The 27,443-nt window shown below is 42.8% G+C and overlaps 1 long non-coding RNA gene across 1 annotated transcript in view; it reads right to left on the bottom strand.

The window, feature by feature from the left end:
• Window positions 1-27,443, bottom strand: part of LOC134761487 (uncharacterized) — a 201,307-nt gene that overhangs the window by 147,665 nt on the left and 26,199 nt on the right. Inside the window, exon 2 of the long non-coding RNA XR_010140161.1 lies at window positions 13,658-13,761. This is a non-coding gene — a long non-coding RNA (uncharacterized LOC134761487). The remainder of the gene's footprint in view (window positions 1-13,657; window positions 13,762-27,443) is intronic.

The following is a 27,443-nucleotide window of genomic DNA, read 5'->3' on the forward strand; positions in this document are numbered from 1 at the left end:
TGTTTGTCTAGACTCTGGCCATTGAACTCTGTTTATTACTAAACATCGTGTGGAATGGGCAACAAATCAAACGGGGCTCTGAGAGCCCTGAGTGCATGCAGACACTCTTCCTTCTCAGTTTCCACTGCTGTTAGAGGTCTATCTTTCCCAGGACCCAGGGGCTGATCACTAGACTAATGTTTCATCTTTTTTTGACCTGGGACATGACCCTAGGCCATTTGTAACCCTCAGATCCCCTCCCCATCATTGTGCAAGTAGGCAGCCCTTAATAATTATATTCTGGCGGTTGCATGGAGAGGTCATGAAGAACGACTAGTGATTAACATTTGAAAATGGAACGTGATAGGAAAATACCACCAATCACGGCAAAACCGTCTGTCAAAAGAGCAGAGGGCAACAACAACAAAACGCTATTTAAAGAATATCCTCTTCCAAGATGAGAATGTGCCATTCAGAAGAAGTCTTCAGGTTTGTTTTTCAAAAGACACATAATTATCAGATACGTTGTTATCATTTTTAATGCATAATTGTTAGCCTACTTGTTAATGAATATATATTTCCTACTTTAAAAGACTTGATGTAGAGGATAAAATGGAGATTCACAGCTCTTTTTAGAAAATAGTGCACAACTTGATTCTTTTAAAGAAAAAGCATCTCTGTTGCCTATAAAAATATAATTGCTTTGTACAAAAATAAATTCTCTCAGGCAGCATTTCTGAAACACATCGATTACATTAAGAAAGACCTATGAGCTAAGAGAAGGCTTGTAAGCTCAGAGGCTAAGGATGGAGGTGTCTAAATGAAAAGGCTTAGATACCAACTCCCTATGAACCTTACGTTAACAGAGGCCTCCGGTTCAGTTTTAGCCCTTAGAAAAAACTGCAAGTGAAGTCAGTTACCCTAGTATTATCATCCCTGTCAAATGCTCCTCGGTTAAGGAAATTGTAAACAACTGTATCCTTTATGTCTTGGAATAAGATCCCATTTACCCAGCTGGAGCAGCAACACCCCTCTAGGTCAGGCACTGTGGGCCTTCTGCCTGTGATTCCATCCTCCCTGCACCTCCACCTCACCAGGTAGGTGTCTATCCATGCAGAAATGATAGCTGAATTAAACTGAATAAATGTCAGAACTCCAAAACAAAACAACATATTATCTAAATGAGCACAAGCTATCTAATCTGTATTTCACTTCTCCTGCCAGAAATTGAAAGCTATCACTCCAAAGGGATGTTAAGCAAAACAAAATAATACTTCCAAAGAAGGTCTAGCTTCTGTTCTGTGACAATTTGGTGATCATTCATCAGATGGACAAAGAAGCCAAAAGGTTCAAACCAACCAGAACTTAAAACGATGGTCAGGAACTTCTGACCTATCCTTTGTGGCAGTTTCTAGGAGCCCAGTAGAAGATTTGGCCCCAGCCAGTCACTATGATCTCTCTACCTGCACCCACGGGCTAGGACTAGAGACCCATCTCATCCCAGAGGTGTCAGTCATAGGCCTATACACATTCTGCACAGTTCTAGGGAAATTTAGGTGAAAGGAGTGGCGAAAGAATCAACCTAGATGTTCCTGGGGCCCATCCTGACCAAGGCCCTTGGTATGGCTTCAAACCCCCAAAATGACAAAGAGGACCTCAAGTTTGCTGTCCCAACAAACCTGGCGTAATTTCACAACAGATCCAGGTCCATTAACAGAGGCCTCTGGCTCAGTTTTAGCCCTTAGAAAAAACTGCAAGTGAAGTCAGTTACCCTAATATTATTATCATCCCTGTCAAATGCTCCTCGGTTAAGGAAATTGTAAACAACTGTATCCTTTATATCTTGGAATAAGATTCCATTTACCCAGCTGGAGCGGCAACACCCCTCTAGGTCAGGCACTATGGCTCTTCTGCCTGTGATTCCATCCTCCCCGCACCTCCACCTCACCAGGTAGGTGTCTATCCATGCAGAAATGATGGCTGAATTAAATTGAATAAATGTTAGAACTCCGAAACAAAACAAAAACCAAATAGTCATTTTCATCCACATTCTCACATCAAGTCTTTTTCTTTAAAGGTTGAAGGGGATAGCAGGTGAAAGTAGAAAGAGCAGATGGTATGAGAAAACACCCCTCACCCAACCAACTTGGTCATTGATTTTTTTAAAAAAGGAGTCTTTATCTTTACACAGAAGGTAGAAGTTATAATTTAACTCTCAAGTTAACTGTAGGTCCCCTTGCCTTTCAAGTCATATGAACACAAAAGGCTTTAATGATTTTTTAACTAAAGAAGGAAAAAACATACCATATGAAAATCACTTTTCCCCCCTAACACGAATACACTGGCCACTCAAAGATAGGTCTGTGAGATCCTTATCCACAGGATCCATTAATAAGAGCAGCACAGGAAACTCTCCACAATCACAATCCAAAGTTTAGTTTGACAGACACGGAAAGGCCACTAGCTTAAGAGGCTCTGCATATGCAGTTAAAACTTCATTTGAACACTTGAATAATAATTTCCCTCCTAAAAAAAAAAAGGAGAGTGGATTTTTACTTGTAAGTTCTCAGTTTCAAGCAGACCAAATCTAATGAACATCTTTTTCTACCACAGTGAAGAAAAGAAAAAGGAAATTCCATGGACTCCAATAACAATCAAGTTTGCAGAAACACAAAATCATTTTTACAAGACACTTATCTCTCAAGACTATTCACATACACAAGAGGGGAATTTTTACAGGCTAATGTGACATAAAATTTGTATATAAAATCATCCCTTAATGCCCCAGAGGACTTACTCCTTTACAAAATCCTTTAAAAAAAGAAGACAATGATCATCACTGGGTTATGAGATTATGAGTACTTTTTATTGTTCTTTTTCACTTATTTTCAAGCTTTTATACAAAGTTCAATTTTTGCCTTTAAAATCAGAAAAAAAAAAATTAAATCCTATGGTAGAATTCAAGATGAAGAATCTCTCTGAGGGCTGTCAGCCTTTGTGTTAATTTTTTTTTTTTTTTTTAAACAGGGTCTCACTCTGCCACCCGGGCTGGAGTGCAGCGGTGCCATCTCAATGTAACTTCCATCCCCTAGGGTTCAAGCAAATCTCCCGCCTCAGCCTCGTGAATAGCTGGGCTTAAAAGTGCACACCACCACGCCTGGCTAGTTTTTATTTATTTTTATTTTACTTTATTTTATTTTATTTTATTTTACTGAGACGGAGTCTCGCTCAGCCGCCCAGGCTGGAGCGCAGTGGCGCGATCTCGGCTCACTGCAAGCTCCGTCTCCCGGGTTCACGCCATTCTCCTGCCTCAGCCTCCCGAGTAGCTGGGACTACAGGCGCCTGCAACCACGCCTGGCTAATTTTTTGTATATTTAGTAGAGACGGGGTTACACCGCATTAGCAAGGATGGTTTCGAAATCCTGACCTCGTGATCCGCCCATCTCGACTTCCCAAAGTGCTGGGATTACAGGCGTGAGCCACCGCGCCCAGCCATGCTTGGCTAATTTTTGTAATTTTTGGTAGAGACGGGGTTTCAACCATGTTGGCCAGGTCGGTCTTAAACTCCTGACCTCCAGTGATCTGCCTGCCTCAGCCTCCCAAAGTGCTGGGATTACAGGCATGAGGCACTACACCTGGCCCCTTTGCATGGATGTTTAAAAGGCAATACCTCTGGGCAGACACATCCCCCAGATGCAGACTGGATTTAGCTCCAGTCACCCCTCTGACTAGCACTGTAAACTGCTCAGTCCTAGCTCAGTCCCGATTGTCCATCTTTCTGTGATCCAGATTTCTATGATATCCAGTTGTGCTTACATGTTCATTTGCACTTATGCGTGACTATGGGACCAAAGTCCTCAATCTTCGCACACTGACCAGGAATTTGATTCTCGGCACTGTGAAATCCAAACTGGCCCTGACGTTTTACTCAAAAATCCGTTCTAAAGAAGCCATGACAGATAGTTATATCTTGAGACCCAGAGCAATTTTACTTACATGTCAGCATGAAGGAACAGGGCCGCACTAAAAGGTAAGGGTATGCCAATATGAACAAATAAAAAGCCCTGGCTTCATGTCCCCTGTCTGCATGTGCAACTTAATCAAGATGGATCTTTACTCACTGCAGTTTTGGGGCTTCATCAACCTCAACATCCCGTTCTATTTACTTTTACTTTCAAAATACTGCCCCTGGCCACTGGCATCCCCACAACTCTGACACCTTCCTAAGTGGATGTACAGATCTTCATAGCTGTGGCTGACACAGTCACTTCTAGTCTTCACTCCAAGACACACAACAGGTTCCCTGTAGAGGTGCCATGTGTTCTTGAGTATCAGAGCATTCTGCTACCCACTCAAATCTGGATTGTGCACTCACAGCCCTCACCCTTCCCAAGTTGGCCAAACCTCCCAGATAGCAGATAGAGGCTGTGAGAAGTGAAACAGTCATCGGCATCAACAAAAGGGCACCAAGGTGATATATATGGACCAAAGAGGGAGGGAAGGAAGGAAGGAATCGCCACCTAGCCAGGCAAATGAACAGGGGTAAGTCTGGCCATCAGGACTAGCTACACAATTTTGGGGGCCCATTGCAAAATGAAAATGCAAGGCCCTTTTTTTCAAAAAGTATTAAGAATTTCAAGACACCCGCAGCAGAGCGTTAAACCAGGTATGGGCTGCTTTTAAGGATGGTGCCGTGGGTTATTACACAGGTCACATGCCCGTGAAGCCGGTCCTGCTGGCTGTCAGTGGTAAAGTCACTGGCTTCCATGTCCAAATTAGCAGCAGTCAAATGGGCTAGAGAGGACAGTAGTGAAATAAATAAATTAAATAAACCATTAAGGGGTCAAAAGCTATGTTTCTTAGGTCAGCTTCTTGTTTATAGATAGCTCTACACATTTTTCAAAGTATTTTTCTATTTTTTGTCTGGAAAATGGAGCATCAGTAGTTACAACATCACAGTGATAGGACTCAAATTTGGCAGCTCCTGATCCTGCAAGTAATGAGAATGTTAAATATACCATCTAGCCAATCAAGGAGAGCGGTTTTCATTTTAACAGAACTGGATGGATTTCAAATCACTTTGGCAAGAAAACCCAAAGCCATAATTTTCTCCCTGGCGTACTCAAATTCAGGTAGAAGTTAGTTATGAATGAAATTTCCCTTTATCTGGGCTGCCAAAGACAGCACTGCAGGCCTTCACTTCCTGGAAAACCGTAAACCAAGCTGGGTTCATGCTCCCACCCAGATCAGCCTTTCCTCAAGGGCCCCAGGAGTGCCTCATCCCAGCCTTCCTGGGAATTCTCCAGGTTCTGACATTCCCATAATTCCTCCCTAGGTCTCGGCAGGGATCCCAACGTTTAAACTTATGTACATATTTTAAAACCAATTATTTTCTTTTTATGCTCAAAAAGTGGTTGGAGCTGAATTTTTGACAAAATTCATAGGATTTAAGATATCTCCAAGCTAGATTCTTCATCCTTAATAAACAGTTAAAGAAAAGAAATGTCCAGGCACCAACTCCACAGCATGCCAAGGCCAGAAACTGCTCTGCACTGTAAATCACTTTTTTAAGGAGAAAAGAGAAAAGATCAAAATTCTAAAACTGGCACTAAAAAAGTCATGCTGGGGTGGATGAATGGTTTGTGGAGCTGTAAAAACATACTCAGGTCTTGTATGAACATATCCTTGAATTTCAAACATATGAGCCACATCGTTATTAATAGCCTGGTATATACACTGCCCAGTTCTACCCGCTCATACATCGACCCCACATACACTCACAGTTCCTCCCCTGGGGGACTAAGCAAACACATAAAATTCCTAGGGCCTGTGGCTAACACTTCTTTATTTTGAATAGCCGTATTTCACATGGAGAAGGCAGGGCGGGAGAGCTAAGATTTATTGATAGCCTACTGTGTGCTAAGTCCTGTGTCAAGTGCTTTCATAAAGGTTAGCTCATCTTTTCTTCTGAGGGAAGCCCTGATTGAAAGATGAATGACCTTATGAAGGTCACTCAGCCGATCCACTGGGGAGATAGCATTCAATCCCACTTCACCAGCCCCAAAGCCTTCTTCTTTCCACTCCAGCACAGCGCAGTTCTGATGCTTCATGAGCCAGCAGCAGGTTCAGTAGTTGAGCTGAGGACACAGTGGGGCAGCACCCAGCTAACTGTCGAAGAAGGGACAACTGTGATGTCCAGGGGCTCACAGCTTGTCCTCCCTTCCCACTGGAAGGAGTCCAGCCCTGCAGATAGAGCACAGGCACTGGAGGCTGTAATAATAAGAATAGTCCAGTAAAGCAGCTGGACAGAGAATCAGAGTGTCCGGACTGGTGAGCAGAGCCCAGCCTAGAGGATGCAGAAGTGGGTGCCATGCAGACAACCACACGGTCAGTTAAGCTGTGGCTGGGCAATCTCTGCAGATCAGAGGCCCCACCAGCCACAGCAGCCTACCAGTCAAGTGACTAACAGTTGGGTGCACACCATGAGAAGTGGTATATCCCAGGCTAACACCTCACTGCCTGGTTCAAAGGCTGATTCTACCCTCTGTAAGCTGGGTCACCTTGACCAAGTGACTTAAAGTCTCTGCCTCAGTGTCCAATACCGAACAGAGAGGTTTTGCAGATTCAAAGGAATGAATACATGTAAAGCACTTAGAGCAGATGCTGGAATATAGACAGTGAGTGGCCATTGTTAGATATTACTATGTACCAAGAATGTTCTGAAGCAGGCCTGGGACCCCATTAATTTATTTTGACTCCTAAGAGGCAGAGTCCTTTGTGAGAAGCCTTGGAGCCCCAACAGTAGCCTCATATCCAGCAACCCCTCACACAAACAGTCCCAGCTCTGAGACGGAAGAAGACAATCTGCTTTAAGACCCAGGCAATCTTCTTTAAGCTCCATGGGCGGCAGCCTACAGATAGTGTGTGATGCCCACATTTCATTTGAGAAAACTCCCAATCCCTTCCCTAGACCTCAACACAAAGAATGGGCACTATCATGGCAGAAGGGGATCCCTTTCCCTCATCTGGTGCTTCTGAGAAAAGCCATCAAGTTGCTGGAGCTGAAAATATTTGCAAATTCCAGGAGAGTGTTTCCAAAGGAGTACCACACATTCCCCTTTGCGATTGTAATAAAATGCTTGGGTGCTGCCAGGGGAATTGCCATCTCCCAAGCCAGTCCCTGGAGCTCCCCCAAGGGAGGGCCACCCTTCTAACCAGAACTTTCCCAGCATGGAGCCTATCAGCATTTTCATCAACTAGAGAACTGGTGTTCCTTTAAGCCGAATCACAGAGATTAATGGTTCAATTTGCAGCTGCTTAATGGTGTTCTGTGGAGCCTCTCCCTTCTGTCATTTGCCCCCCGGTTGGCGTGAGGATTTGCAGTTAATGGGGCAGCTAGGGAAGCCTTTCATTTCCCCTTGACTGGGTGTGCTAAAACGCTGATCTGTTTCTCAATCAGGTCTCTATGTCTTAATCTCAGTCTTGCCCTGATGGAATGTTCCCCTTCATGCTCTACCAAAGCCAGGTATTGAATATCTAGAAACTGATAGCTTTGGCAAATGCCCTGCTTGCTTCTTCCAAGAAACGAGTCCCTAAGGGGGTAGATATCTAAAGTAAGCTTAAAACAAGAACATGCTTACCCCTGCTTACCAATATGATTGCTGTCTTTTGCAGTACTGATAGCTCTGTTTGCACCTTTGCTAGGGACATAAGATTAGACAAGAAATGGTTTTGTTTTGCTTGTTAGTTTCTCCAGAAGCCTTCTTCCCCCCCTCCCCAACCCATCACTTTACACTTCTGTTCACTCTCTGTGCACTCTGTTTACTGAGACTTCTTTCGTATGTTTTGTCTTTTTCAGTAAAACCTTTTTTCAGTGACATAATTACATGTTTGTATCTGAGTCTACCAAACAGAATCCAGAAAATCCAGTACAAAGAGCCTGGAAGTCTATTCCCTAGGTGCTGACCTTCTTGCCCAGTGACCTAGCCCACAGAACCAAGGCATCTTTGCTTAGGGCCTGCCCCTGGCCCTGAAGCTCCCTCATATGAGGGAAAGCTAACTGACTCTGGAGTCTCCTCACAGCCATTTGCTGCATTGGAAGGGGGTGGGATTCTCCAACTAGGCAGGGGGACCAAACAGAATGCTCCCAGCCAGGGACTTCCCACCACTTCTGCTGAGAGATTTCAGCTGGCTTCGCGCAGAGGGGCTGGAAGAATTTGGCTGTCCACAATTTTTGTATTCTTTTTGGTGAATATTGGTTGTCCCCAGGGATTTGAGACGGTGAAGGTAATAGGACTCCTCCCTCACACCTCATTCCTAGAGCCTATATGTTAGGCTATGGTTTGCATATTTGTCTCCTGCAAAACTTATGTTAAAATTTAATCCCCAATGTGACAATATTAAGAAGCAGGGCCTTACAAGGTGATTGGGTCATGACGGCCCTGCCTTTATGAGTGGATGAATCCATTCATGGATTCATGGGTAAATAGCTTATCATGGGAGTGGGACTGGTGGCTTTGTAAGAAGAGGAAGAGAAACCTGAACAAAGATGCTCAGCCCCCTCACTATGTGATACCCTGCACCACCTCAGGACTCTGCAGAGAGTCCCCACCAGCAAGAAGGCTCTCACCAGGTGTCCCTGCTTGACCTTGGACTTCCCAGCCTCCAGAACAGTAAGAAATAAATTTCATTTCTTATAAATTAGACAGTTTCAAGGGATTCTGTTATAAACAACAGAAAACAGACTTAGAGACAATTCTCCGTGATTCCCTCACTTTCTGCATGTCTTGTTAGCAAGACATTGACCGCCTTTGTTCTGGACTACCTTTTCAAGAATGTTTGTATAGTGAATAATCTTGGAAGACAGAGTGTCTCTCTCCAGAGTTTACTTCCCATTATAAGACATATAAGATCCAGTTTCTCTTAATGAAGGGGTCATCTCCTGTAACATAATCCACTCCATGTATTGGTGTCACCTGGCCTTCCCATCACACTTTGGGGATTGAGGCTCCAGGAACTGGTACAAAAATGCTAATACTCTGGCTACTGCTTTTGCTGTGAGGGATAAACTGTCCTTCATCTCTGACTGAAGAGTCTCATGTCTTCTACCAACATCCATGAAACTATGGCAGACCACCTTGTTAACTTGTAAGTAGGGCTAAGTCTCAGACTACTCACAGTTCTTGACAATATATTATAATAACAACAAGTATCAAGCTACCTTTCAGCATACATGTAAACATTTATTAACAAACAGGCCAAAAAAGTCATGTAATCTGTTCTTTTAATGGGTGAGGTCCTGCTTCTCTGTCCTTTAAGCACGTCAGCAAATACTTTCCATGAAAAGTTTACCTGAGGTAGATGTGGCCATATTCTAGTGGCAAGATTAAGCTAATATTCTATCTGGATTAGGTGACAGAAGCATCTATCAAGTGGCAGAACACTGGACTAGACTGAAGCTCTAAACCAAGTATCCCACCACTCCAAAGGGTATTAGGCTTTTGGACTTACCAGAGTCTTGTCTTCTGTTCATGCAATTGAATATTTCTAGTCAATGCACATAAATAGAATGTCATTCAGCTCCCCAATAAAAAATTTCTAGAATCCCTTATAAGAATTAACAAATTCTCTAAGGCAGATCTAGATGGGCCTAGTTAAAGTCTACTTATGGTAATGGCCTCTGGGGATGAATTCCAAATTAGGGTCTTTCAAATGCTCACTTACTACCCTAGAGTATGAATCCCTGATTAGGAGGTAACTTCAAATGTTTGATCTATCCTAGTTTATTATAACCAGCAAATCACACTTGGTTCACACTGTCTATTCTGAAGTGTGTTCAATTACAACACTTTAATGGAAGCATTTTGTTTTTTAAAGATACAGCTTCTAGGACACAGCTCTTCCCTCTTTCCCTTCTCTTGGGCTTTCTCCATTATAGGAAAACAAACAGTTGTTTAGTTGGCACTTTTTGGCTTGCAGAGCCAAGGGTCTTTGGCACAAATGGCCTCAGATGAGCGCCAGGTACAGTCTCATGTTATTCAGTTGATTTATACCCTTAAGCCCAGTTTAAAACCCTAATAACTCTCTTTCTCCTCCCTTCAAGTTACCTAGCTCATTTGCTAGCCCTTGTCATATGGTAGCCTCCAAGTACACTACCGGGCAGGCTATCCCAGGGTCATGGAATAGAAAGAGTCACAGACTCACATATTTGCAATAAGATGCTCATATTGCACAATGTATTAAATTTATTTAAAACACATGGCAAGATGTAAGGGGAACTAGACAGGCTAGGTTAACACACTTAGGGTAAGGTAAATATAAGCCAACTGGGAGGACCACACTGCCTGATTCCTACTTACACAATTGTTCATATGCCTTGTCTCTTTCTCCTCCACATGAGCCTCCTCTGCTACTGATGTGGTTATAAGGACCCAAAATGAGGTTTGAACAAAGAGGCCCAGCAAATGTAATGTGCCTGGAGCTAAGATGTGCTCATACTCCACAGAGTTCTGAGGGCAAGTACAGCTGGCTATAGCTGTACAGCCTGCTGAGCAACTATAGATTTTTATTTGCATTTTTGGGGTCAAGTACACATGGGCCCATAGTGGGTATAATGGATGTTCCTATTAGGTGCCAATTTAGGGATGGCATAGCTGTCATCCCAGAAGTGACCAAATCATATGACTTAACCTTTCTGTTTCTTCTTTATCTAAAAGTATTTATCTTATTTGTTCCATTATATATGCCATTCCATTCTTAACATGTCTTTCAGGTTACCGACTACCTATATTTAACGTATACCCACTACCTATATTTTGCCCACATTGCACAATCTGCTTGCTTCTTCTTTATCTGCATGCCTAAAACAGCTAGTGAGTTTTGCCTATATCACATGAGCTACTTGCTTACATGGCAATGTGTGCTTAACACATCTTATGAGTTTCAAACATCCTGTTTATTTTTCTTGTATTTTTTGAATATTCTCAATAATATAGCCAATAACCATCACAGATATCCTAAATGAAAATGTAGACTATAAAATGGTGCATATAATGATTGCAAGTACATAAGAATATGAATGTACACGAATAATAATTGGAAGATAATACATAAAAATAAAAAAATATGCTGGGGTAGTGGGGTCATGAGTAACTTTTGTTTTCAAAACTTCCTTTGACATCGTTTGTATAATATGTCATTTTTTAACTTTTAAATTCAAGGGTATCTGTGCAGGTTAGTTATATAGGTAAACTTGCATCGTGGGGGGTTGTTGTACAAAATATTTCGTCACCCAGGTGTTAAGCCTAGTACCCATTAGTTATTTTTCCTGATCCTCTCCCTCCTCCCACCCTCCATCCTCTGATAGGCCCCAGTGTGTGTTGTTCCCTTCTATGTGTCCATGTGTTCTCATCATTTAACTCTCACTTATAAGTGAGAACATGTGGTATTAGGTTTCCTGTTGCTGCATTAGTTTGCTAAAGATAATAACCTCCAGCTCCATCCATGTTTCTTCAAAGGACATGATCTTCTTTTTTTTTATGGTTGCATAGTACTTCATGGTGTTATTGTACCACATTTTCTTTATCCAGTCTATCATTGCCATTTAGGTTGATTCCATGTCTTGCTATTGAGAATAGTGCTGTGATGGACACACACATGCATATGTCTCTATGACAGAATATTTTCAGTAACATTCATTATTTGTAAATAGGCTAAGATTCCATATAATCTATATATAATACCCCCTTCTGACTAAGCATGCAAATGAGGAGTATTTAACTGCAAAACCTATCTCAAGCTTAAGGAATTTGAAGAAGTAAATTGAACTCTTAAAGAAGAGTTTGGACTCTGAACCATTTATTTGTATCTCGAAGAAAAGGCTTTAATGATACAGGCTATTTACATATTTTACAGCACAATTTTTAGGCAATAGATTTAGCCATAATTTTTTATTTCATTTAAAAATAACTACTGAATACAACCCATCTAGCAGTATTTTCTCTTCCTATTTATAAGCCCATTTGAAGTTTCAAGGTAATACAGAAAAAATCAAAATTATTTACGTGTTTTTGAGTAGAAATTTCCCCTTTGCTTGATTGACTACAGCAAAAACTAACACTATGGCTCTAGCTCTATGTTGATTACCTTCTGAGCCAGTTTCCAGAATGCCAAGAGCCCTTAGTTATGATGCCACAGGTTCATCTCTTACATTCATATTTTACTATAAATCAATGGGTCTCTCAAAACAGACAGAGATTTAAAGGGGTCTCAGAGCTTCTAAATCGTTAGAATCTTTTAAAATACAACTGGTTTCCCAATCACTGTTCAGAAATGAGAGCTCCTCAGTGGATTCCAGCTAAAGATCTGCCAAACCCACTTGCAGTTTAGTGAGAACTGAGCTATCCTTTCATCAAATAGCCTTGCAATTTAGTGAAGTGTGATGACATGAATAGATAGACTCATTCACATCTTATCTTTTGAATTCTGCTGAACTGCCCAAGTTGAAGAGTGTGTAACTTGATCAAGGGCAGACATCCTTAACTTGAAATTTCCAAATGCCAAGGAAAAAAATTTAGAATGTTCTTGATATGTATGGGGGTTATCTAAAGCACTCAGTTGCTCAGACAACTAAAAGGTCCATTACAGGCAGAAATAATTTTTAAGTTAAGTTTGAGTCTGTTCAAGTAGAGCCTCTCTCCTAGTATCTGTCACTAATAGTAAGTGTCCCAGCTAATGTACATTATGCTTGTTTTAAATCTTCTCACTCTATCAACATGTAGTGAAGAAAAGCTGTTAGTCCATCATAGCTATGCTGACCAAAGCATTCATTCTAGTAAAATCATACTGCATTTTTGTTTGCTCAAAGCCAATCTTTTTAAACACCTTATTTGTGTAAAGAACCTTATAAATACAGAAACAGTTTGTTTTAGATAAACAACAATTCTCATTGAGAACTATAAATTTAGTATTAGTTGGCAAATAATAGTAGGCATATGAATTATATATATGAGAGAAATAGGTTTAAAAACTAGATTAGCCACATTACTAAGGGGCTTATACATTATCATGAAAATATTCATCTTGAAGGATTATTTCAACTGGGCTGCCATTTTTTGGAATCATTTTGGAATTATTGTTGTCATTGCTTTCAGAGCCATTTTACATGAAGAAAATAATATTAGGATATTACAATTAGGCCTACTTTATTTACTGAACCTGACTCCTAAGGACTGTGGATGGTCTTTGAGAATCAATTTACCTTCCAGGCATAAAGACTTTTCCTCACTGAATACAGTCAGAGAAAATGACAGAGGAGCAAGGGGGAACTCTCACTCCACTTTGGAGCTACTTTGAAAGGGCTGACACTCACTTACTTGGAAGAGCATGCACTGGTGTGTTGTGTTGTTGAAAAATAAATTACATCCCTTACTTCATGGTTTCCCTCTCTCCGTGCTGAGAATAAGGGAGCTCTCCTAGCAGACTAGAGTCTCCCACAGAGCACCGTTTCACAGGACCGTGAACAAGAGTGTCACGAAGGATCAGAGGGGTTCCTACAGGGCATGCTGCCACTGTGGAGCTAAAGTACAGCTTTCTGGGGCTCCAGCGTTGCTTCAAACCAGCCTTGTGGGGTACTCCTGGAAAAGGGACTCTTCTAAGCCTTCTCTGCTTGTTTACTCACCATGCAAAATTGAACCTCCGGTGTGATGGAGCCCAGCATCCCCTCACTACTTGATTGGGGCCAAAAAGAAACCCAGGACCAGGAGGATGAGGTTACCCGGTGCCCTGCAGATGGATCAAGAGTTATAACGCAGGTCAGAGAACGTGCTTCACAACCTTTAACTAGTTATTACAGTAACAAAAAGAACAGCCTGGAGAAGCTACTAAACAAAAATAGTGTGGTCTACCTTGAGCCAAAGTGTCCAATCAGGGGCCAGGAAAGGGGCAAACTAAGTGTCCTTTGTTTTCCAGCCAGGATAGCATTCAATTTATAACTGTCCCAAGGGCAGAGTAAAAAGTTCAGTTCACAGGATCCATCATGCCTTCACAGTAGTCTGTTCCCTCATCTCAGGATTTAAAAAATCCCAAAGGCAGAATCCCAAACACATACCAAATTCTTCCCCTATGGGTTCTTGCTATTGACTCCTCAACTCATGGCCCGTTACTACCTAGAGAATAAGAAATGGATTTGTCCAAAGACTTCCACCCCAGCCTATCACTCTCCCAGCCTACGACTCTATTTCTCCTTTCTCCCACGGCTAGTCACATAAAAGCAGTGGAGGAACGTCTCAGGGTTCAAGTTTAGGCTAAGAGATACTGTTCTCTGCAATTCAGTTAATGGGACTTGGGCTTTCAGCATGAACCAGTTTCCTTCCATGTCCTCACATTTCCTCTCTGCCGCAGCCCCACCAGAGGATCATGCTCCTTTCCAGCAAGTTCATCTACTTCCACTCCAGGCTTAAATTGAGCACTCTCTGAGCTTCCTTAGTCACAGAAATTAGAGACCATTCTGCTCGGCCACAGGTCCACTTCTAGGCTTTACGCTCCTATACCTCCTGCCAAGCCTCTTGATCCCAGGCTGGACAACATGCCCTGGATTCTGCCACGGGAACTCCTCCGGGGAGACAGCCAGGGAATAGAACAACTGCTGAGCTTCCCGAGCTGCCTCCTGTTCCCAACACATTCATTCCTCTGTCTGCTCACTGGCCCTCTATAAATTCTTCTTTGCAAATTTCACAGTTTCTTCCCCCAAGAATTAGCCTTCAACATCACAAACAGGAATACCCCAAATAAATACAGGTCACCAACTATCCCATCCAGTGAATATCCCAATCTACACAACCTGTCCACACAAAGACAGGCACTTGTGTACTTTGCCCCTATTTCCTGGCATGTTTTAATTCCCAAAACATCCATTGATAAATATTTGTGGAGAAGCAAGCCTCTGGATTTCCCTCCTGATCTGACAGCATACTAAAAAGCATTAGGATTAAACCCTAATGATGAATACATTGGTAACTCAACGAGACGTTCCATAAACATTGGGATTATATTTATTTATTCCACTGGTCACCACGAAGGTCATGCTATTCTTTCCCTCCCAATGCTAATTCCCCCATTTTGCAAACACACCTGCCACATATTTCTCATCTTGAGGCCTGTAGGCTGCACACTTCTTTCAAATATGCCTTGATGCTCTCCTACAAGATATGGCTACACTGCTTATATAACACAGAATTGAAGCCTTTATACCCCAGGCTTATAGCCTACATTTGCTCTGGGCCAATGCTACTCAAACCACAGCGTAGATCAGAATTACCTGGAGGGTTTGTTTTAAATGCAGAGTCCTAGGTCCCATCTGCTTTGGTTCTTAAGAATCTCCTTTTGTAACAGACCTGTGATTCTAAGAACCACTCTTTGAAAAGCACTCGTATTTGGTGTCTTAGGTGTTTTAATATATTGTAAATCTCTTGAGGCCAAGACTCACTCCTTGTTCTTCTTTGCATCTTCCATAGGCTTTAGTACAGCTTCCAGGACACAACAGGCCTTTAATAAATTTAGGACATTTAGCACTTCTTGTCACTTAGAGTATGTTACATTGATCCTCCAAGATTATCGTGCCTTTTGTAAGAATGCTAAACAAGGAGCTGTTTAAGAAAAAACAGGTGTGTTTGGAGGTGGCGTGTGTGCAGGGATGATAAATTCATCTTCCCACACTTGCTACTCTCTCTTCTCATAATAAAACTCCATGTGTGAAGCCTGGCCATTACCTTCTCAGCAGGAGCTAGTGAAATGTTAACTTTTAGCTAGCAATTAGTCGACAGACCCCCAGATCACTTATCTATTTTCCCACTGTTTAATCTCTGTCCTCAGAGATGCACTTCTCACATTCCTTTAGAATGACCTAGCTCTTGAAAGCACAAATGCCCAGCCCTAAATCCAGCCATCCAGCTGAGGGATTTGTAAGAACCCCTATAACCATCCTCCTCCTCCTCCTCTTTCTTTTCCTCCTCCTCCTTGGGAAAATGTAAAAGAGCCAGTGTGAATCCTCACTCCAGTATTTCCTGGTTATTCCTAGCCATAGCATGTGACATGAACTCAGATGGATTACCCCAGGGACACCAGTGTCCATCCCAGGATCCAGATAAGAAGAGACAACTCACTCCCAGAGGCATCACTCAAGCCTGGGAAAATGTTCATAGGTGTATCTGGTTTTTTTAAATTTGATATAGTTGTAACCCTTCAACTTCTACTAGAACCCTTATTCTCCAATAGCTGGTGGATATTTTAAGAATACTAAAATTTGGGAGGTTCTTTTACTTCAAATTTAAGTAAACAATAGGAATTTCAAAGTCTTTTTTGTTTTTTTTGTGTGTGTATTTTGTTGTTGTTGTTTTTGTTTGAGACAGAGTCTCACTCTGTTGCCCAGGCTAGAGTGCAGTGACACAATCTCGGCTGACTGCAACCTCTGTCTCCCAGGTTCAAGCAATTCTCCTGCCTCAACCTCCTGAGTAGCTGGGATTATAGGCATATGCCACCATGCCCAGCTAATTTTTTTGTATTTTTAGTAGAGGCAGGGTTTCACCATGTTGTCCAGGCTGGTCTCAAAATCCTGACCTCAAATGATCTATCCTCCTTGGCCTCCCAAAGTGCTGGGATTACAGGCATGAGCCACCACGCCTGGCCTGGAATTTCAAAGTGTTAATACACATAATTGAGTATTTTGCAAAGGAGTCCTAATGATTCTGTATAATGCATTACATTATATGTAGGACTGAAGCCAACATCTAGTGATTAATTATGCCAGGCACTATTGTAAGCCCTCCATACATAGTGACTTATTAAAACAATACAACAATCCTTGTATGGCAGATGCTATAATTATCCCCATTTTACACATAGGGAAATGAAGCTTAGAGAACGTAGGAACGTTATACGGGATGCATTTAAGCAGAGCCAGATTTCTCTGAACACTATGCAGTCATCTACTATGTCCTACTGCAGCAAGGATCTCCAGACCAAAAGCCAGAGGGTTTACATCTGTCCCAAATTCCTGCAATGAAATGCAGTCTTTGGGAAGACACGTTCATTTTAAAGAAGTACCATGTTTTTCAGACAGGGTGCAACTGACATTCTGATTAGGATATTTTTTCATTGTACAGTACTGTCTAGAGTATTAAAAGATGTTCAGCCTCCTTAATCCCAGGATATTAATTGCCAGTACCACCACACAATCATTGTACAGCCAAAAATATTGACAAGTAACTCCTGGGGACAGAAGACACCCCTTGCTTAGGATACCTGGAAGGGACAAAGACAAAATTTCACTTTAGTACTGTACTGTGTAAACCAAATAATTTGTTTGAAACTCATGACCTCCCAAGGATGGAAAATGAATGGAGCATAGATCAGCCATGTTTTGATGGGAGAAGAGCCAGGGACAGGCTTAATGTTGGTTTGATTCACCAGCTGCATGAGTAATGGAAATGCTGGACATTTGTATTACAAGGCACAGAGGAAAGAACATGAGTGTGAAGGTCCCAAAGACGGGGCTTGGAATCTGATGAGGGTTCACAATTTGTCAGCACAAATTAATTTGCCTCTCCAACATCTCAACTCCCTCATGTGTAAAGTGGGATGATAATACCTACCTCACAGAGTAAAATTGAATGAAATAGCTGATATACAAGTAACTAGAGCTCTCTCTGCTGAGGACAGAAAAGCTCTAAATAAATTTGAATCCCCTTCCCCCTTCTCTCCCTTTGGCACTGAATCAGTGGTCATAGATGTGGGTTCCAGTCCTGCCCTGTTGTGTGACATCGGCCACCTCTCTTCACATCTCTGGACCTCAGGTTCCTTGCCTGTAAGAAGAAATGAAATTAAACTGTCTCTGAGCAAACTTACAAGCTAAAACTATGATCCGAACTGGGTTGGGAGAGGGGTGGTGTGGGCACGTGGAGATCCATGAGCCAGAGCAGGAAGACAGAAATGTGAGAGCGCAAGAGCAGCCACCATGAGCAAACCCCCGCCAGGGCCCCGATCTCCAGGGACACGAACAGCTCCAGCACTCCCAGAAAGCACTCCTTCAGGCCTAATCACAGGCATTGATTACTTCAACGTAGAAACTGCCATCTTAGCAGGATGTCCATCTGTCTCTGCCTCCGCATCAGCTCCTGCCAACAGCATCTCCCCTCCCCAGGCATCCATTGTCCTCATGGTTTTTCTACCCTCCATGTTATTTCTGTTCCAAAATCACCCCTTCCTAGCTGGGTGCAGTGGCTCACGCCTGTAATCCCAGCACTTTGGGAGGCCGAGGTGGGTGGATCACCTGAGGTCAAGAGTTCAAGACCAGCCTGACCAATATGGTGAAACCCCATCTCTACTAAAAATACCAAAATTAGCCAGGCGTGGTGGTATGCACCTGTAATCCCAGCTACTGAGGAGGCTGAGACAGGAGAATTGTTTAAACCCGGGAGGTGGAGGTTGCAGTGAGCTGAGATCATGGCATTGCACTCCAGCCTGGGCAACAGAGCAAGACTCCATCTCAAAAAAAAAAAAAAAACCCTTCCTCTTCTCCAGTGCCCACCCTGTCCCACTCCATACTTAGGACACTCTTCTCAGGACACTGCTGGAAAGACTGAGTCCAGTGAAACACTTAGTGCTAAGATGGCAATGATGATGACACCCCCAGGGCATGCCACACTCCCTGCAGAGCTGCCCCTGGCGCTGCTCTCAAACACAGGTGTGGTCCTGGGCTGCCTTTCTGTTTGCAGCTCTCCCAGCAAATCAGAAGGGCTGAAGCCCTTGGGACTCCAGGATGCCTCCCTGTCCTTGCCCCGCCCCCCAGTCATGATAAATTCATTTACATAGTAATAAGGGGAGCTGATGGATTTACTTTCTTCAGTGACACTCTCCCTGACTGACTGTGCCTGCTCTGCAAAGTCACAGTGTTCTGTGGCCTTGCTCATCATAGCACAGCGCCTTCATCTGAGCACTTCTTGCTTTGTTCCTAAGGGGAAGTCCCAAGAAGTTGGGGTCGAGGTCAGGAGAGGAAAGGGGAATGGCTCACAGTCATTACAGATTCCCAGTGGTGAATGATGGCCACAGCCCTGGGACAGACGAAGCTCCCATCCTAAATACAGGCGTTAATAGGGCTGAAATGCACTGACACCCCGAATCTCAGACATTGCCCATCCTGAGCTCAGAGGACATTTCCAGTCAGGAGATATTTATACATGCAGTTTGCAGGTTCAAAGGGGGCTGAAACCCCAGGCTGTCCAAACTGCGAAGAGGCCTAAAGATCGATTAGTCCAATCTTCTCATTTGTACTGGAGGGAACCGAGTCTTAGGGAGGTGGAATGACTTGTGAAACCCTGCACAGAGGTAAAACAGAACAAAGACCAGAACAAGGCTCTGGGGACCAGTGCTCCTTCCTCCAGACCAGCCTCCCCAGACCAGGCTAACCTCCTTGGCCAAAGCAAGGGAAACAAGCCCTGGCCCTTAGGCTCATGAGATTGGAGAGAGGACCTGAAGAAAAGCAAGACTAAAAGAGAATCTTACATGTGAGTTCTTTCTCTGTCTTCTTTTGGTTATTCTGTTTTCAAGGGAATTTTTCTTTTGGAAAATTATGAGACTATTTCGGGCTAGAAGATCAGTGTGATCACATGGTCTGGTGAGAATAATTGCCTAGAGGTAGGGAAGATGGGTAGGTGAAGGGTGGGGGTGGGGGGCAGGAGGAGGAGGAAGAGGAGAAGGAAGAAGAAGAAGGGCTAACACATAGCATTAACTATGTACTTCCTACGTGCCACATGCTTTATAGCCACCAATTCATTTGATCCTCAGAATTCCATGAAGTAGATACTATTAGCATCTCCATTTTACAGATGAGGACACTGAGGCACAGAGAAATAAAAGTAGCTGGGCCAAGTCACACAACTAGGTAGATTATAAATGAAAATTGGGCAGACTGCTCAGCACACCAAAGGATACTTCTAATTCCTTAATTAAACTCATTTCAGAGAGCTTCCTTCAGGAAAAAGAACCTTCTAGAATTATTTTTATTCCAGAAAGTAAAACATCAACGTCAATTTTGGAATCTGTTTAGAGGCCGTAAATTTTTCAATGACTGTCCTCAAACTAGTCACCAGGTAAAAGAATTTCGCAAAGGCAACTGCTCAGAAAGGGTCTCAGAAACATGACCCCTGCTCACCACATACACACCCCACAGAGAGGACCCTTGCTCTTCAGCCTTTACTTCAGTGAGATGAGGTCTCTTTTTGAGCCCCTAAACTTCTACTTAGTGTTTTCTGCATTGTTTCTTTTTGTTTTGTTTTGTTTTGTTTTGTTTGAGACAGAGTCTCACTCTATCTCCCAGGCTGGAGTGCAGCGGCACAATGTTGGTTCACTGCAACCTCTGCCTCCCAGGTTCAAGAGATTCTCCTGCCTCAGCCTCCTGAGTAGCTGAGATTACAGGTGTGCACTGCCATGCCTGGCTAATTTTTTTGTGGTTTTAGTAGAGACGGGGTTTCTCCATATTTCCCAGGCTGATCTCGAACTCCTGACCTCAGGCAATCCGCCTGCCTTGGTGTCCCCAAAGTGCTGGGATTACAGGCATGAGCCACTGTGCCCAGCCGGCATTGTTTCTTGAATGTTCATGGAGGATACTAAATTTATGTTAAAAATGAATAAGTTCAGAAAGTCCATGGAAAGAAATGTGTTTCTTTTGCTTTTTTTTTTTTTAATTTACCATCTACAAAGTAGGTGATGGGTGCTCAGTCTCTTCTAAAGAGTTGGCAAGTTTACCCTTAAAAACTACAGACCACAGTGAGGAATCCCCACTTTAACCCTATAGTGGACCTCATACTGCAGTATTAAGTAAAATACTTCTTACTTCTTAATGATTATTCCAATAAATATGCCAATGTTTTCAGATGGTCTTTAAAGAAACCCCTGGCCACTCCCAGTGTCTGTCCTGCACTCCCCATCAGCACCATGCACAGCAGTCCCTTGCTCTTCTGTCAGAGGAAAACTGGTACAATAAGAGCCTTGTTTCTGATAAGAATATCTGTCACTGACAAAGAAAAGGCAATGTGTTTTTTATTGAGCTGACCCCCACACACACAATAAGCAATACACAAAAGTTCATTAATTATAAGCCATCCTCTGTCTCAAGCGTACACACACATTTGCATTTTCAAAAGCTCCATTCTGCCCATTTGAAAAAGCTACATCCTGGTTTTTCTGAGCTAGTGAGGAAATAACTGCACCTAAAGGTACCACCAGCATTAACTCTCAGGGCACAAGACATATATTTAAATAGCACAGGCTCCTGAGCTTCATGGGGAAGGATGTTCACAGGGAGAGGTGGCACTATCCTTGATTCCCACCACTGTAAAAACAAATGTCAGCTAGGAAGAGTGAAGGCAACATCTGCATTCGTGGAGAAGATCCTGCTTTTTGTGCATTTGTGACATGGCATGAATACCACCTACAAGGAGTTTTGCTGAATTTTGGGACTGTGTATGAATGAAAGAAAATATCCTATTTAGAATAGCTCATTCTCCCTGGAAATATGTATTAACTTTTCAAACGAAAACAATTCATCGAAGCCACTTCTTCAGATGTGCTTTGTGTGCACCACACACAGATAATTCCTGTGTTTATACTTGACATGATGCAACATCTTCTAAGAATTATTTGTTTTAAAAGAACAATGAGGGCAGGCCTGTTCTCCCCTGTGCAAGAGGTGTGTAGTGTGTTCTAAAAGGCTGGAGGGCATGCTATGTGTCTTTGTCACACTTAGGATTTGGAAAATGGGAAAGGTGAGGAAAGTGAGGAATCCTACCTGGTGAGCCCTGGCCTAGAATGAAGTCTAAAGTCTTCTACACAACTCATTCTGGTTTGTTGTTGTTGTTTGTATTGTTTGAGACAGAGTCTCACTCCTGTTGCCCAGGTTGGAATGCAGTGGTGCAATCTCAGCTCACTGCAGCCTCCACCTCCCAGGCTCAATCAATCTTCCCCCCTCAACCCAAGTAGGTGGGACTACATGCCTGCACCACCATGCCTGGCTAATTTTGTGTATTTTTTGTAAAGACAGAGTTTTTGCCATGTTGGCCAGCCTGGTCTGGCTCAAGCAATCCACCTACTTTGGTCTCCTAAAGTGCTGGGATTACAGGCACCAGCCACCACACTTGGCACAACACATTCTTAATATCGCCCTTTTGCCCCTTAAATCTTACAATTCTATATTGTGTAATGCAATTATCAATAAAATGGCATGCCCCACAGTTGTTAATGGCCCACACTGCAAAGTGGGTGTGTACCTGTCCTGTTCAGCCACACCATGTGATATGGTTTGGCTGTGTCCCCACCAAAATCTCATCTTGAATTCCCACATGTTGTGGGAGTGACCCAGTGGGAGGTAACTGAATCATGGGGGCACATCTTTTCTGTGTTGTTCTCATTATAGTGAATAAGTCTGACAAGATCTCATGGTTTTAAAAAGGGGAGTTTCCCTGCACAAGGCCTCTCTTTGCCTGCTGCCATCCATGTAGGACGTGACTTGCTCCTCCTTGCCTTCCACCATGATTGTGAGGCCTCGCCAGCCACATGGAACTGTAAATCCATTAAACCTCTCTCTTTTGTAAATTGCCCAGTCTTGGGTATGTCTTTATCAGCAGTGTGAAAACAGACTAATACAGTAAATTGACACCAATAGAGTGGGGCATTGCTGAAAAGATACCTGAAAATGTGGAAGCGACTTTGGAACTGGGTAACAGGCAGAGGTGGGAACAGTTTGGAAGGCTCAGAAGAAGACAGGAAAATGAGGGAAAGTTTGGAACTCCCTAGAGACTTGTTGAATGGCTTTGACCAAAATGCTGATAATGATATGGACAATGAAATCCAGGCTGAGGTGATCTCAGATGGAGATGAGGAACTTGTTGGGAACTGGAGAAAAGGTGACTCTTGTTATGTTTTAGCAAAGAGAGATTGGCAGCATTTTGCCCCTGCCCTAGAGGTCTGTGAAACTTTGAACTTAAGAGAGATGATTTAGAGTATCTGGCAGAAGAAATTTCTAAGCAGCAAAGCATTCAAAATGTGGCTTGGGTGCTGTTAAAGGCATTCAATTTTAAAAGGGAAACAGAGCATAAAAGTTTGGAAAATTTGCAGCCTGACAATGCAATAGAAAAGAAAATCCCATTTTCTGAGGAGAAATTCAAGCCAGCTACAGAAATCTGCATAAGTGATGAGGAGCAGAATGTTAATCACCAAGATAATAGGGAAAGTGTCTCCAGGGCATGTCAGTGACCTTTGCAGCAGCCCCTCCCATCACAAGCCTGGAGGTTTAGGAGGAAAAAATTGTTTCATGGGCTGGGTCCAGGGTCCATCTGCTGTGTGCAACCTAGGGACTTGGTGCCCTGCATCCCAGCCACTCCAGCATTGCTGAAAGGGGCCAACGTAGAGCTTGGGCCATGGCTTCAGAGGGTGCAAGCCTCAAGCCCTGGCAGCTGCCACGTGGTGTTGAGCCTACAAGTGCACAGAAGTCAAGAATTGGGGTTTGGGAACCTCCGCCTAGATTTCAGAAGATATATGGAAATGCCTGGATGTCCAGGCAGAAGTTTGCTGCAGGGGCAGGGCCCTTGTGGAGAACCTCTGCTAGGACAGTGTGGAAGGGAAATGTGGGGTCAGAGCCCCCACAGAGAGTCCCTACTGGGACACTGCCTAGTGGAGTTATGAGAAGAGGGCCACCATCCTCCAGACCCCAGAATGGTAGATCCACTGACAGCTTGCACCGCGTGCCTGGAAAAGCCACAGACACTCAACACCAGCCCAGCCTGTGAAAGTAGCCAGGAGGGAGGTTATACCCTGCAAAGCCACAGGGCAGAGATGCCCAATGCCGTGGGAGCCCACCTCTTGTATCAGCCTGACCTGTATGTGAGACATGGAGTCAAATAAGATCATTTTGGAGCTTTAAGATTTGACTGCCCTGCTGGATTTTGGACTTGCATGGCCCTGAGCCCCTTTGTTTTGGCTAATTTCTCCCATTTGGAATGGTTGTATTTACCCAATGCCTGTACCCGCACTGTATCTAGAAAGTAACTAACTTGCTTTTGATTTTATAGGCTCATAGGTGAAAGGGACTTGCCTTGTTTTGGATGATACTTTGGACTGTGGACTTTTGAGTTAATGCTAAAATGTGTTAAGACTTTAGGGGACTGTTGGTAAGGCATCATTGGTTTTGAAATGTGGGGACATGAGATTTGGGAGGGGTAAGGGGTGGAATTATATGGTTTGGCTGTGTCCCCACCCAAATCTCATCTTGAATTCCCACATGTTGTCAGAGGGACCCCATGCTGTTCTTCTCATGCTGGTCTTTCCTGTGCTGTTCTCATGACAGTAAATAAATCTCACAAGATCTGATGGTTTTAAAAAGGGCAATTTCCCTGCACAAGCTCTCTTTGCCTGCTGCTATCCATGTAAGATGTGACTTGCTCCTCCTTGCCTTCTGCCATGATTGTGAGGCCTCCCCAGGCACATGGAACTGTAAGTCCATTAAATCTCTTTCTTTTGTAAATTGCCCAGTCTCTGGTATGTCTTTATCAGCATGTGAAAATGGGCTAATACGCTGTGGCTGCTGATAGCTTTCCCAGCTATAAGGTGAATTAATGGGAAAACCATAAGGGAAGCCCAAGCCCAGGCCCCTCTCCAGTTCACCTTTCTTTGTTCCTTCATGAGGGTTACATTCCAATAGCAATATAAACTTCTCCCCTTCAAGTTCTGATCACTCCATTCATGTTATTTAGGAGGAAAACTTTAAGTCTTCTGAACCATTACCCTGCAGAAGTTTTGGTCTGAAATATACCAATTCTGGTCAACATTTGCCTGAGCAGTGTCCATTCCCCCACTGAGTTGTCAGCAATAAGCAGAGAGATCTGCTGAGGTATCAACATAGGGCCTGGCTTATAGTAGGTGCTCAAATAGTAGTTATGGAAACGAAGGACATCAGTTGTCCTCCAATGAGAACAATATCATCTTCTTTGCCTCTGACAAGCACTTAACTCTTTGTTCTTACTATTGGAAAAAGAGTCCCTACAGGGATGGGTTTGCCCAAAATATCAAAAAGAATGACAGTTGAACATTCTGAAAACAGCTTGCTCTGTTAAGAATATGACACTCATAGAAATGGATGCATCTGTACATGGTTGTAAAACTGGGGACCACCTTGGTGTTCTTTATCATTGAGATGTGTGAAGGAATCTCATCCTGAAAAACAACAGAACACTAAAAATAGGGATGAGTTTAGCAAAGGGATTAAGGGCATGGACTGGATTTGAATTAATTGCTGTGGGACCTGAGGACAAGTTCCTGAACCTTGCTAAATCTCAGATTCATCTACAAAATGCAAATAAATGCAATACCTCATGAGGTTGTTGGCAGGATTAAGTGAGATCACATGCTAACAAATAATAAATGTAACCTATTAATCACAGTGATCTTGATGGAATAAAATAATCCAAGGGACAAGACAAAAATTATCTCAGAAAAGAACTGATTCAGGTTGGAAGGAATGAGGGCCTCAACCAATATCAGCTTTCACCCACAGTTTCTCCTCCTGCCAAGATAGGGGTTCTTTACTTGGGATCTACAGAGCCTTCTGGCTCCCTAAAACTGGAAACAAATTTTGTGCATATGTACATTCTTTTAAGAAAGGAGTCCATAGTTTTCATAAGATTCTCAAAGGAGTCTGGCACCCCCCAAAATTAGAAATCCCAGCCCTGGGCTATATCAGACTCTTACCACAAGTCTTGTTTTCTCATCTAAATGTACACAAAGCTCCCTTTCTTCTCCTTCTTTTGGTTCAGCTGACATATGGTGGGCTTTTCAAAAGAATTTTGCTAAGATTCTAAGGAGAAATTACAAAGGGAAATAAAGCACACACAAAAGCTAGGTGAACATCAAAGTACAGCACACACTAGTGAGTCTAAGAGTTTGCAACAGCATAGCTACACATTGGCTGGGCCTGCTGCAGGTGTGTAAGCCTAGATTTTTTTCCCTTTCTTTTGTCCCTTGGAAGACTTGCTGATTTCTTTTATTTAAAAGTAAAATTAATTTAGAGACTGTCCTATCTTCTTAGACTTCTTAATATACATTCAGACCATTGCTTGTCTCTTAAAATAACCCCTAAATGAGAGTTTACTAAAAACCAAGAGAGGCTGAAAATTATTCAATCTCTTGGTGAGTAGGTGATTGGAAAGAGATGCAGAGGTGATCAGAAAGAAAGAGAAATTGGGGAGATTCAGAAAAAGAGAGAAAAAAATCAAGGTTTAGCCTTATATTATCAATAAAAGGGTTTGTTTTGATAAGCAAGCATGCCATTACCAGTCATTAAGGGCCTTAATTTTAATAAGTTTCAGAGGCTTCACTGAATAATAGATTCTTTTCCTGGTAGGGAGAAGTCAGAAGTAGGTAAGGGATACAGATCCCTGTAGGGAAGTATTAGATCCCTGAATATGCTCTCCTCCGCTTCCCTTATCCTTAAGTTTGAATAGGCGAGGGCCTTCCAGAAAGGGGAGGCAGGGAGGGAAACATGAAGAATAGGGAAGTTTCTGAAAATCATTCACATCTTTTTCACAATCACTTACTGAGCTTTTTTATTGGGTGCTAGGCTCTGGATGAGGCCCTACAATGTAAGAAAGTGAGTAAAACAGAGGTCATGTCTTCAAGAAGTTCTTAATCCAGGAGAAGATATAAATGATAAGCAAATATCATTCGAAGTGATAAGCATATTATCAATTGTGATGAGAAGTCCAAAGAAAAATAAGGTTGGAGAAAACACACCTCATGTTAAAAACTAGATTGCCCTGCTTTAAAATTATCTTTGGGATCTGCCTTTTCCTGTCTACAACGACCCCATGTTCTTCCTAGATCCATAAGCCAAAGCTGACGTGAAATGATGTCCTGGAATCAAAGCATTTTATGGTAAAGTACAGATATGAGGTGCTCTGAGCATTTTGAGTACCTCTTTTCTACTTCCAAGGAAATGAGGAAGAAGAAAAGGGAAATTGTTCTTTTTCCCCATAGACTTTTCCCCAATAGAATGACAGTTCTCCCTTGAAACTGTAATTTTTCCCTTTGCTTCTAGAATGCCATGTTCTGCAAAACTGAGTTTTACCAGTAACTACTTTGCCAGAATGTAAAGAAATCTCAGGCTGTGAGCTCCATAAAGGTAGGCAAAGTATGGTCACATGATCTGGTGCCTTAAACTACCTTGGCACCAATCAACTCAATAAACAAGCTTGAACCAGATGTTACTTCTGTTTCCTAGCCCTACTTCTGCCACCAAGGAAGCCAAACACTTGTTGTGTGGACCCCAGTTCAATTCTAAACCGAAACCATTCTCTCCACTGTTAGAGGAACTTTTCAGAGAGTCATTGAAAGACGGAAATCTTGCAGGAGGCAACAGGTGT

The sequence above is a fragment of the Pongo abelii genome, chromosome 4, assembly GCF_028885655.2.
Source record: "Pongo abelii isolate AG06213 chromosome 4, NHGRI_mPonAbe1-v2.0_pri, whole genome shotgun sequence".
Lineage (NCBI taxonomy): Eukaryota > Metazoa > Chordata > Mammalia > Primates > Hominidae > Pongo > Pongo abelii.